The following is a 12941-nucleotide window of genomic DNA, read 5'->3' on the forward strand; positions in this document are numbered from 1 at the left end:
ATCAGGTCTTGTTCCATCAGGTCTAACAGGAACAAACAATGCTGTACATACTTGAGTGTAACTTTCTAAAACTGAAATCGAGTCACTCACTAGGCTGGTATGTTTAAGCAAATGTTTACTTTTCTCAAACAGCTCTGTTTCTTGGTGCCTTGAGCATTTGAGAGGAAAATAGCACAGATTATTTCTGTCTGTTGTTTTTAATAGACATGTTTTCATACACAGTGAGAGGCTTAACATTTATATTCCCAAAGACCCAGGCATCATTTTGACTGCATGGTGATTTTTCTTTTCAGATCCATCTGTTAAGCGGCTGCATTAGCTTATGAAATAGCATGGTCCATTTACTCATTGCTGCTTCTACTCTTTGCATTATTTCCTTTGCCTCCCTCTCTGCTCAGTGATGGATTAAGTTGTCAGACACATCAGCTGTGCTGACAGGCTAGATGTTATCATGGACAGCAATGAAGCAAAGCTTGGTTTTGTGATCGCCCTAGGAAGACCCACGTTTCAGGACACTCAGACTGCCGCACAGGTATTAAGGGGAAGACTTCTTTTTGAAGCAGAGGGTTTCTTCCTCCTACAGCATCCAGTGTTCTAGAGATGTTCTGCAGCTGTAGACTTCTGTTCTTCTTTCACCCTTTATGCCAGATCCCTTTCAGTAGTGGGGTGAACTAAGTGTCTTGGTTCAGCTTGATTCTCCATTTTTGTGCTGTGGGAACTGCTGGTCTATTACAGCATGTAGGGTTCCCAGGCACTTTCCCATCCAGGTGTTGGGCACAGGGTGCAGGTAGGGCTGAGGCACTTGGGCACTGACTGGCTGTCTTCTAGCAGCCTTCATCTTACAGAAAACTGCAGTTTATGTCACTGCTCTCTGCTGTGACTTCTTGCTCAGACCACCTGGCCGATGCTCAGGTTCAGCTCACTGTAGAGGGAGGACCGGTGTGCTCTCAACAGGGTGAAAAGAGAAGGGACAGTGAGAGCTCTGGTTTTCTGCTGAGGTTTCAAGCACACAACACCAAAATCTCCCCTTTGTCCAATGATACCTACCAGAGATCGGTGCAAAAGCCTTTTAGATTGTTCCACAATAAATTAGAGAAAAGTGCTAGTTATCTTCATATTTACAGAAACGGGTACTCTGGTGTCTGAAGAAATTCTCTTCACCTGTTTCCTGCTCAGTGCCACTGTCAGGCTAGCAAGGACTGATTGTAGCCCCTTTCACACACTTTGATAGAATCATAGAATAGTTACGGTTGGAAAGGACCTCAAGATCATCTAGTTCCAACCCCCCTGCCATGGGCAGGGACACCTCACACTAAACCATCCCACCCAAGGCTTCATCCAGCCTGGCCTTGAACACTGCCAGGGATGGAGCACTCACAATCTCCCTGGGCAACCCATTCCAGTGCCTCACCACCCTAACAGGAAAGAACTTCCTCCTTATATCCAATCTAAACTTCCCCTGTTTAAGTTTTAACCCGTTACCCCTTGTCCTGTCACTACAGTCCCTGATGGACAGTCCCTCCGCAGCACCCCTATAGGCCCCCTTCAGATACTGGAAGGTTGCTATTAGGTCCCCACGCAGCCTTCTCTTCTCCAGGCTAAACAGCCCCAACTTTCTCAGCCTGTCTTCATATGGGAGGTGCTCCAGTCCCCTGATCATCCTCGTGGCCCTCCTCTGGACTTGTTCCAGCAGTTCCATGTCCTTTTTATGTTGAGGACACCAGAACTGCACACAATGCTCCAGGTGAGGTCTCACAAGAGCAGAGTAGAGGGGCAGGATCACCTCCTTTGCCCTGCTGGTCACGCTCCTTTTGATGCAGCCCAGGATACGGTTGGCTTTCTGGACTGCGAGCGCACACTGCTGGCTCATGTTCATTTTCTCATCAACCAACACCCCCAAGTCCTTCCCTGAGGGACACCACTCGTTACTGGTCTCCAGCCAGACATTGAGCCATTAATCACAACTCTGTGTGTGCGGCCATCCAGCCAGTTCTTTATCCACCGAGTGGTCCATCCATCAAATTGATATATCTCCAATTTAGAAACAAGGGTGTCATGTGGGACAGTGTCGAATGCTTTGCACAAGTCCAGGTAGATGACATCAACTGCTTTACCCTTGTCCATCAGTTCTGTAGCCCCATCGTAGAAGGCCACCAAATTGGTCAGGCAGGATTTCCCGTTAGTGAAGCCATGCTGGCTGTCACCAAGCACCTTGTTGTTTTTCATGTGCCTTAGCACGCCTTCCAGGAGAATGTGCTCCAAGATTTTGCCAGGCACAGAGGTGAGACTGATTGGTCTGTAATTCCCTGGGTCTGCCATTTTCCCCTTCCTGAAAATGGGGGTTATATTTCCCTTTTTTCAGTCATTGGGAACTTCACCTGCCATGATTTTTCAAATATGATGGCCAGTGGCTTAGCAACTTCATTCACCAGCTCCTTCAGGACCCGAGGATGGATTTCATCAGGTCCCATGGACTTGTGCGCATTCAGATTTTTAAGATGGTCTCAAACCAGATCCTCTCCTACAGTGGGCCCAAGGTCTTCATTCTCACAGTCCCTGTGTCTACCTTCGAAGACTTGGGTGGTGCAGTCAGTGCCTTTGCCAGCGTAGACGGAGGCAAAGAAGGCATTCAGAACCTCAGCCTTCTCCAAGTCCTGTGTAGCCAGTGCTCCTGAGAGCTTCCTCAGGGGGCCTATGTTGTCCCTAGTCTGTTATTTATTTGCTACGTACCTGTACGCTTTCCAGTGACTGAAATGGTTTCAAGCCTTTTACAAAGCAGATGGGAAACATCTGGCAACTTGCAGGTAGAGTTGTCCTGGTAATAGGTAAAAATATTCTTTATGCAAGACCATGTTCATGGTGTACATCAGATATCCCTGCATCAGATAAATTGCAGGGGAGTTGGACTAGATGGCTTTTGAAGGAACCTTCCAATCCAAACTATTCTATAATTCAAAGTAATTCCATTCTGTTCTCTAAGATTGATTTGGATTCATAGAAATAGCTTCAAGACCATTTCCATGTTACCTGAGAATCTGCAGTTCTTCAGTGTCATAGTTAGAAAAGTTTCCACTGGATAGTCTGCACTTCACTGTGCCAATCACTTGCTCTGTTCAGTTTTGAATGCTGTGGCTGGGTCAGCTTGAGAATAAGCTTGACTTCCTTAGTCTTTTTTCAAAGCAAATATTAAAGCTGGGGGCTGTCCTAATTTCTCTGCTTTATGCAGATTCCCTTGAGTTCATGTAACCTTCCTCAGTGAGGATGTCCAGAGAGACTTGGAGATGCAGTCTCAGCATTGACTGCACAAAGAAACAAGGGATGTTTTCCATCTCCAGCAGGGTGGCAGGTGTCCTTCCAGAGGGCTGAGGAGGCTCATCTGGTGCATGAGGGTGGTAGCTAAGCAGATGCAGGCCTGTGTGGTGCTGCTTGCTCAGATGGATTCCCTGAAGCCTGTTCCTGAAAGCAGCTCTCTGAAGGTAGGGTGGTATGTCAGCACCCAGGGGCTGGCCTGGAGTAGCACACATGCTTTCTGCTCCACACATGCTTCTATTTCCCAGTGTGGGTGGTCATAATGTTTTCAACAGCTCACTGCTGCTGATTCAGGGCTGCTTTTTAATTGATAGGGTGAGGTTGTGCTTTTGATCCTCCCACATGTACTGGAATGCTTGCATACTGGTCCAAAGGAGAGCCTGGCCTGTAGGCAGCAGCTAACTTCTAGATACCATTCCTCAGTGAGGAGAAATCCTAAGCAATACCTCTGCCCTTGTTTAGCAGCTTGGATCACTTCCTTTGTGGTACATAACTGCAGCAATGGTAGATGTTGCTTTACCTCCACCAATTCTCCCAAATCAAGCTGGAGAATTCAATGGCTTGCTGATGTAAAAAGATAGATGCAAACAATCTGCAGGCTCGTGAGAGTGTTGTTGTAATTGTTACACATTACACTGGCTTAGTCTTCATTCATGTTTGCAAGAATTTTGTCTACCAAGGGGAGATAAAAACTTACTTTTTTCCCTGAGATATAGTGCTCATGGGGGAAAGCCTGTCTTGAGACTGAATCCCTTTTTCAGTGGATGTGGATCAGGCCCTTGACACCAGCAGTTCAAAACTGACACTGTCACTTTTTTGCAACAGGATATTTGTAAGTGTAATTTTCTTGGAAATTTAGAGAGAACTGGAAGTATCTGAGAAATTTGTTAGTCAGCAATTTCTGTTGCTGTGGAAACCCCTCAGTAGGGCTTGGCAAAACTGCTTGGAGAAAAGGTGGCTGCCAAAGGTGCTAACAGCAATGTGCATCTCTTGTTCCTAGCTTCCCTAAACCTGTCCATCAGGCACATGCTTCACAACAGCTATTGTTATCATGAGGGCTACACGTACTTTGTGCTCCTGGTTGTGATTTCATCTGTAAAACCTCTCTGTTGCTTTTCTGAACTATGGCACATATTCCCTGCTAGTCTTTCCTCTGATTCTGGATGATATGCTGGGTACCAAAGTGGTAATGGAAAGGTCACAGTCTTCCAAGAGCTGCCTTCTCCTTGCCTGGAATTGTGGCAGGAATCTGGCAAAGGCACTTTTCCATGGATGACCCTAATGATTTTCTCCCGCACTGAAGAGGAAAGTTCACCCTTATCTGGCTGTTGTCAGATATTCCTTCTCTCTGATGAAGTCACATGGGGGAAGCTGCTGGGAGTCACAGCATTATTGTTTCCCTGACTGTGGCTGAAGAGCTGAAAAGAGGAAGATAATAAAGCTACATGGGAGGTCCACAAAGTTAACAAAAGACAGAATCTCTCATGCCTTCGGGAGTGTATCACTGGGTTCAGCCACGCGTGAGAGGCTTGTTGGTGAGTTCTGATTTGCTGTAGGTTTGCCTTAACCTTAAACCTGCACAGGATCCCTGAGAGATCAGCTAGTAGCCCTGTAGAGAGAATTGCAATGACGGGAGTGTTAAGAGGATTTATTCATCTTCATCATCACAGGGTTTATTCACCTTCGTTTCCCTCATACTGGGAGCAAAGTCCTCGGGAACTGAAACAGTAGGAATGGTTCCCATATCCTGTGAGATCTGCAGGCATACTCATGGTGCTCTGGCTCTTGGCTTCTGCAGCTGTAACTCATCCAAGTTGCTGTCACTGTGAGTTGTCTAAAGCAGATCAGTTGGCAGTCTAACTTTTCTTGTAGAAGCAAAAATTGGTTTTGCTCTCTTTGGCCCATGTTGCAAAAGACTGTACAACAGGACTGTGCAGTCCTTGTAAGAGATGTTACTTGGGTCATCTTAATTCAGAGATCTGCTATTATCAGAGCACCAAGCATGTGGAGGTGGAAAGATGTCATTGCTTTGGGTTTGCTTTCAAGGCAGTGGTTAAATAATCAGCAGTTGCACAATTTTCCCATAGCTAAGCTTTTTGTACCTAAGTCAAGGCAGTGATTGTAGGTAGGGGTTGGTTTCATGCTGACTGTTGATAACCCCAGGGATTATATTTCCCAGTAAATCAGGTTTTCTTGTGGTGGCCTCTTCTGTCTGATCCTAGTTTACTGAGGGTACAAATAAGCTATGTGAACACATAGCACACAAGTGAAAGACCTACCTGGAAAGGGGGTACGTCAGGGTGCTTTTGAGATTGACCAAGAAGTAGTTGAAGTCAGCTGTGTTCCAAGTGTCTGCGGCTGACCAGTTTGTTGAAAGTGTTCCTTCTATATTGGTGAAGATCTTACGTACAGAGAGGGAAACAAAAGAATGCAATTCTACAGCTATGAGCTGGTTGCATGGGTGGGGACAGGCACTGGAAAAGCTTTTCAGGACTGTTTTTCATCCGTCTCTGCAAAGCTCTGTGGATTTAAGACATGAATATCAACACAATTATAATTCTTCAAATCTGAAATTCACACATGGAAGCTTCCTCAAGATTTAGCTTTCTGGTATTTGAGAGCTGCTTTTGTGTCTCCTTTTGCCAATTAAGCATTATTTTCATTATCAGCAGAGATACAAAAGGAATATTCAGAGATAGTAATACTTGGGCTTTTAATGCCAATTTCCTGGACTCATTAGAGATGTTATTTAAAGTCCCTTCAGAATGTTGTTATTTAAAACCTAGTGACCTTTTCTGTCATCCAGATGTCAACTGCTGACTGTTTTCTTGAAGGCTCTGAGTCAGACAGTGTTAATGGCAAATACTATGCTGCAGTTGGAACAGAAATGTACAGTACTTCTATTAATTTTTAGTTTGGCAGTGTCACATAGGTCCATGGAAATACAGTTTTATGAAAAGAAACCAAAAAAGCTCTTAACTTGTTTTGCTGCAATGTGTCAGGATAAAATCCTGGTTTGGCTACTGCACAATAGCTGTGAGGTCTGCAGGTAGCTCTGGTCATTCAGCAAAACACATTTGTTCACCATCCATAGGACGATTGAGCTAACTTATCATATACTGCTAATGATCCCCACACTGTAGACTTCTGGCCCACATCCTGCAGGCAATAGACTAAAAGGCAGATCCTACCAGAGGACCTGGAGAGTTGAACTTGGGAGTCTGCCTGTGTAAACTTGTTGTGAGGTCCCAGGGCAAAAACAGTTCAGAAAAACCAGAAGATGCAGTTAACCCATTCTCCCCAAATCTTTGCATTCTCTGCTTGTATCATTGTCAAAACTTTCACAGTGACTAATTGTGATTTTAATCAACAAAAGAAGGCATCTCCTGATAAGAGAATAACAGGAACTCCTGTTTTATGCAATTATCCCTAGCGATAAGAAACAAAGGACTCGCACACTGCAGTCTTCTGAACACGCTGTCTAGAAACATCTCCATCTGGTGAATTGTTTTAGATCAAACTTCTTTTACTCTGTATCTTTCCAGAAGCCACTAGTCTTTAATAGTCAAGTCTTCAATATGCTACCTCCTACAGTTACCATGAGAAAAATATAGCAAGTTTCTTAGCAATAAAAACTAAATTCCACTGGAAACACCTTGGTGGAGTTTTACATCTTGTTTATATAAAACACACTTTAACAGTGAAGGGATAAAAATGTTTTCCTCATATACTTAATTTCTTTATCTTGTTTACAACATCTTTCTTCATGTTGTAATGTACTGCATCATTTTTCATGGGTCTGAGTAGGAGCCTTGAAAGATTGAAGAGCTCAACTGAAGAGAGGAATGTGCATTAAGGAGGTAAATTAAGTTTCTCCCAGAGTTTTATAATTCAAACCTGGGTGTAGCTGAAATAGTGTTGAAATAATAATAATAAAAAAAGTTGATTTCTAGAGGAGAAAGAAAGTAATCAGTGCACCTTATTCCAAGTAAAACAAAGCAAACTATTTTTCTCTGCATTTACTAAATTGCAAAGTGCAGAGCACTCTGACTTGGTTTTGCCCATGGAACATGAATGCTTGACTGGTCAATGCCTTCCTGTGCCTATGACAGCTTCTGCTGTCATTTAAGAAAATAAATGTGACCATTTATGTCATGTAAATCGCATCAATTGAATAAAGCTGTTTAATAGGTGAGGCAGTGTTACAGTTTCTGTTTATTGTCATCCCTGCTGTTGATGCTTCCTATTTGCACTCAGAAATGCCAGGCTCAAAAGGAGTCTCTGTGCCAAGAGTTGACTTCTGTCTGTTTGGGTCAGTGCTTTAGTTTTTAGCTCTATTTTGTGTCATATTTCTATGCTGCTTCTCAACGTTCTGCGTTCAGACTGGGTTTGTGCAGATGGATGACCTTGAATCTCTTGTGGAAATATATTAGTTGTAGATAAGGCCTTTGGTTTCACCACCTAAGTGGTATCCAATTGCAAATAAACATCATCATTGTAGATTAGCTATAACTTCCTTAATTTTCAAGTGTCAACTTGCTACCTTTTTCCTGCTAAAACAAGGCAAAATGGGTGCATTTCAAGAGGTAATGTGGTTCCAAAGCTGAGGAGGGTCCCAGAAACTAGAAGTCATTTGTTCTGGGTCTAGTCTTACAAATGCTTAGTCAAGTGAAAAGACCCAGTGAGGACAAGGAACTGCCAGCACAAATGAGGCCTATTCAGTAGATAGGACTCAGCAGGACCAAGCTTTGCTTGCAACACTGAAACAGTGATTTCTGTGCCACTTGGTAGATGGATTGTGCCAGATGTGTGTGACTCATTGCATCCATGAGATTGTAATGCACTCACATTATCTCTGGCAGGCAGAGGTACGGATCAGATCAGGAGTCTTACCCTTTGTGGACTCCAGGAGCTCTGCACAGCAGAGATTAAACTGGGGTCTATTCTCTGACCTCTGACTTCTTGATAATTGCCATGTATAAAACAAAGTCAGTGGACTGTGTGATACAGGCAGCACTTGGATTGAAGAGATCCAGACAGTGTAATCAGAAATCAATTGCTTTTTCTCTTAATGTTGTTACCAGTGTCAGCTAAAGGCTTGGCTGATGTTGGCAATAGTCAACCTGTTTTCCATCTGGGCAACTGAAATTTCTGAAATGTATTTTGGTACTAAACCAATTGCCTTTCAAATTTCAACCATTGCAGTCAGATCCCAACGCATGTTCAGTTCATTGGAGAGATTCATTTAAAGCCAAGATTTCTTAGGATGTGCAATCAACTGGTAGTTTAAGGACCAGTTCTAGTAAGTATATTTGCTTTCTTCTGCAGCTTGTATAGCTCATTATGGAGCCTGATTAATCAGAACAGTTATGTCTGTGTGCAGCGTAATGTTTTTGAGTACCACATTTAAGCACGCTCTTGAATTCAGAGACCCCTCAGCATTCTGTTTAAGCAGCATGTATGTCGCTTTAAGATTTGCTTTGCTTTTCCTTCTAAAATCTGAGGGGAGATTTAGCAGAGTGACAAATGTGTGGCCTGGATAGCTGCACTGAAGAAACTGAAGGCTGTTCCCAACTCTTGTGTTGCAAGAGTCACAAGGGGACAAGTGGTACCGTGTCACGTTGGAGCCTAATGCTGCAACTTGCGTATGACCCATTTGCAATTGCTGACTTACAGAACAGCTTGAGTGATATGACACTTCAGTAAATAAATGGGGCTTCCTTTAGTTGTGGGTGGATTCATTTATCCTGAGTCTTATGCTGCATGGAAGGACAATATCAATTTTTTGTCTCTTTTTAGGAAACCCATTGTAAAAAAAAACAGCCTAATTTGTTTCTCTTAGATTTATTAGTTCTAGAAAATAAAGATGTTTTGTCTATTTCATCTTAATCTTATCAATAGCCACTTGTCAAAAAATAAAGGGGCCTGTATTAATGCCTGTGCAGTTTTAACTGTTGCCTTGTGACTAAAGAGAAGGAGAAATGGTGGCCCAGAGTGCCAGGCTCTTATGTTGAGAACACATTAGCCAAACTAATCAGCTTGTGTGAGACAGCGATCTGATGGTGACTGGGAAGGCTGATCTTGTGGGCTGTGAACTGGGCTGCTGTTTCTGGGGTATGTGTGTGCTGCTTGTTTCTTGGGGTAGCATCTCATGCACACTTGGAGATTCCTCATAGGAAGAGAATAAAATAATCTGTGTTAAAGAAGATAAAAAGTTTCATCTTCTTGTTGAGCTGTGGGGTTTTTGGAGTGAGGAAAGACCTGCTGGGAGAAGTCTCTGGCTGTATTATACATGTTCTTGTTTATCTCTTTCATCCACAAACACCAGCAGCAAAATGCCACAGGCTACAGAAGCAGGAGGCATTGAGCTGCAGCTCAAGTCAGTGAAGGGAGGGAAGGCTGCTGCTGCTGCCTGCAGCCATCTCACAGCACGGTGTGGGCTGCAGAAGAAGCATTGCTGGAGGAGGATGCAAAGGTGCAAGGGCTGAAGGAGGAGGCAGTTGTCTGTGGAGGCAGCTGGTGAAAGCATGAGAATGTAGCTAGTTTGGGAGGAATCTGAAAAGTGAGGCACTGCATTTGATTTAATGTGGGAGAGGGTCATGTAGCTTATGGAATTGATAGGATTTTAGGCATGGTGTTCTTTCTGCTAGAGAATGTGCCTTGTCATTCTGGATGTAAAAGATTCTCAACAAATGCTCTGTGGAATCAGGCTCTGGGCCTTCACAGACTCAGGAAAAATTCCAGGTCTGACTTGAATGCAAACCTGCTCAAGGCTTTTCTTCTGCTTTGGGGAAGGAACATACCTTACCTTGTTCATAGGGTCCCCTCTCATGTCTCAGACTCTCACAAACCAGGTTCAGAAAAGTTGGCTGGTTTTCTTGCCCTTCCATTGGGAAAGCAAAAGATCCAGACAGAAAACCACTAAGAGCTTTTTATTAAAGTATTTATCTTTCGTATCTTCTAAATAAGATTTTTGGTCACTTCGAACTTTCTCCAGCTTTCATTAAAGATAATAGCATTTTAATGAGAACAAGTTTGTTTCCTTTATGCCCTGCAGTGAGTCATAGCCCTGCTCTCTATGGAGAGGCAGTACATGATGGGGTTTTGCAACAGCTTTTGGGCGAAGAGAGAAGGCAACACCTGTGTTCTCTGTGCATATGGCCTCATCTGAATGAATGGGAATTCCCTACTTCTCTTCCAGCCTGACTTCCCCCATGGTCTTTTAATGCAGCATTACATATGAGAGAGGAGAAGGCAGAATAAACATATCACACTTCGCATGTGTTGGAGTCTGCTGGAGACACTAGTTTTGCTGTATTAAGATGAAGTCTTTATCAAGGGTGAATGCTATAATGGGGTTTAAACACAAGAAGGTGCTTGCTCAGCCATAACTGCTCTGCTGTAGTGTGGATTCTCTTGGCAGTACCTTGGGGACAAAACTGGTGACCTGAAAAACAGCAGATGCTGTCAGATGTTGGTCATACAATGGGGCTCTAGAGAAGACTGCTGCCCTCTGCTAGTCCACTCTCTGTGCTCCCTCTGCAAAGCTAATGTGGTTCTCCTCTTCACAGCCAGCTGAGGGTGAGTGTTGCAAGGGTGGCAATGGCACATCTGAAGAGGTGTGTAGCAGTTGTTGGCCTCCTAATGCAGAAAAGTTCAGTTCTAATAAGAAGGGCTCTTTTTTTTTTTCCTTGATGAGATGCTCTCTGGTTCCTGAGTCAATAGCTCAGTTTAGGTGTGCTGGCCAAAACTCCCTTCAGAAGAATCTTAAATACACAGGCTTGTAATCTGATTGTATTTTACATTTTCTTCAGGAAAATCTGAATCTTGTTTGGTATCAACTCTTCTCTCAAGTCCCTGTGTTCTAAAAACTAGCAGATGTGTACAGAAGGGGAACCGTGCTAAAAGGTCTTTTCACTTGTATTGTAAGATCTCTAAGAACACTGCGAAGGAAAGAATCACAGTACAGAGTTTGAAACTCCTCCAAGTATAAAGAGGTTTTAGGATCCATGTAGATGTATTCTTTGCTTACTGGTTTTGACAAAAGAAAATTCCACCTGAATCTTTTCTTAAATAAGCCTTTTTTAAGACTCAGTAGTCCACCTTCCTCACTTTCCTGACTCCTCTTCCTCCCAACACTTCTTTAATAATGGGTTTCTGCACAGGGTGCCTTGGGGAAGCACGCAGACAGGGATTTTAAGAAAGCTGGAGCAGGTGTGGAAGTAAATAAGCCAGCTGCTGCAGTTCTTACTATTATTATTTTGAGTTTGTCAAAAGAAAGAAAAAGACTGAATTCTTGCATTAGGATATTTCCATACATGAGACTTGTCTCTTTTTCTCAGCACTGAGAGCTTGTTATCTGCCTGTGTGAATTTGTTTTCATCTTGGCCTCAAGTGCATGAATACTATGAGTGGGGCGCATGGGAAAGCAAGAGCACATCCACAGCAGTGATTTCTTTTGTTGTCAAAGGCTAGCTAACCTCTCCCTGACTCAAATCACTGGCCAGGCAGCCCCTCCTGGCAGGGTGGCTCTTCAGCCTGCAGGATGGATGGTTAAGGGACAGTTCAATGGAGATCTATAAAATCCTGAGTGGCCTTGAGAAAGCAAATGAGAATTGATTGGTCCCTGTCTCTTCCAATACAAGAACTAAAGATTCAAATTAAATTAGCTGATGTTAGGTTCAAAACAACTTTGTGCCCTGTGCTCTGTGGCATTCTGTCATGAGAGACCGGGGGCATTGAAAGTTCACATGGGCTCAATATGAGATGGGAGAGATTTTGTGTAAGACATGGACTGAGGCAAAAGTATCACCTATTAGGAAATCTGGGAGGTGAAATTTTCAGAAATGTGAAAGTATTCTGGGAAATACTACTACACATTTATCCTATCTTATATTCTGTCATGGGCATCTGCTGTTAGCCACTATTGAAGACAGATGCTGGGGGGAGATAGGTTTTTGTTTTGACTCAATGCAGCTTTTCTAGTGGGTGAATAAAAAACTGAGCATTTATCAGCAGCAGTTGGAGCTCAAATCCCAGTTTCTGCTCTTGCACTCATACGGTTAGATCAGTTCTGAGGAGGAATAAGAGGACACTTTGCCCTAGCTTGTGCAAAGGACATCTTTGACCTGTCTTAGGAAAAAGCTGTGCACTGAGCTTGGTTGTTGAAAGTCTGGCAGGACTAAGGCATCAGAACCCTCGGATGTAATGAATGGCTGAGATGCTTCAAAGATTTCCTACTGCCAGGGTATGGGGAAGGGAGTTAAACACTTGAATGAAACACAGTAAAACCTCAGGTGGATGTTCTTGAATGGAGCTGTTGAATGGCTTCAATGGACTAGCCAGGCAGGGTAAAATCCACAGAGAAAGCCAGGTGTTTCTTGCACGTGTTCCCCGCTTTTCCTGTGCTGGAGGCTCTTTTTCCTATCTGCCACACAGAGGGAAGGATCTGGGATGGGAAAACATTCAGCAAATTGCAGAATCAGATAAGTGCGGTGAACACAAAACCACAGCAGCTCCCTTGGCCTTGGCATGAGGCCAGCTTACCCCTGTGCTGCCTGATCAGTCAGGCACAAAGCATAATGGACAGCTTGAAAGGGAGAGTTAGTTAAGAGTAATGCAGGGCAGTTCAT

This window comes from Lathamus discolor, chromosome 11 (genome assembly GCF_037157495.1).
Source record: "Lathamus discolor isolate bLatDis1 chromosome 11, bLatDis1.hap1, whole genome shotgun sequence".
Taxonomy (NCBI): domain Eukaryota; kingdom Metazoa; phylum Chordata; class Aves; order Psittaciformes; family Psittacidae; genus Lathamus; species Lathamus discolor.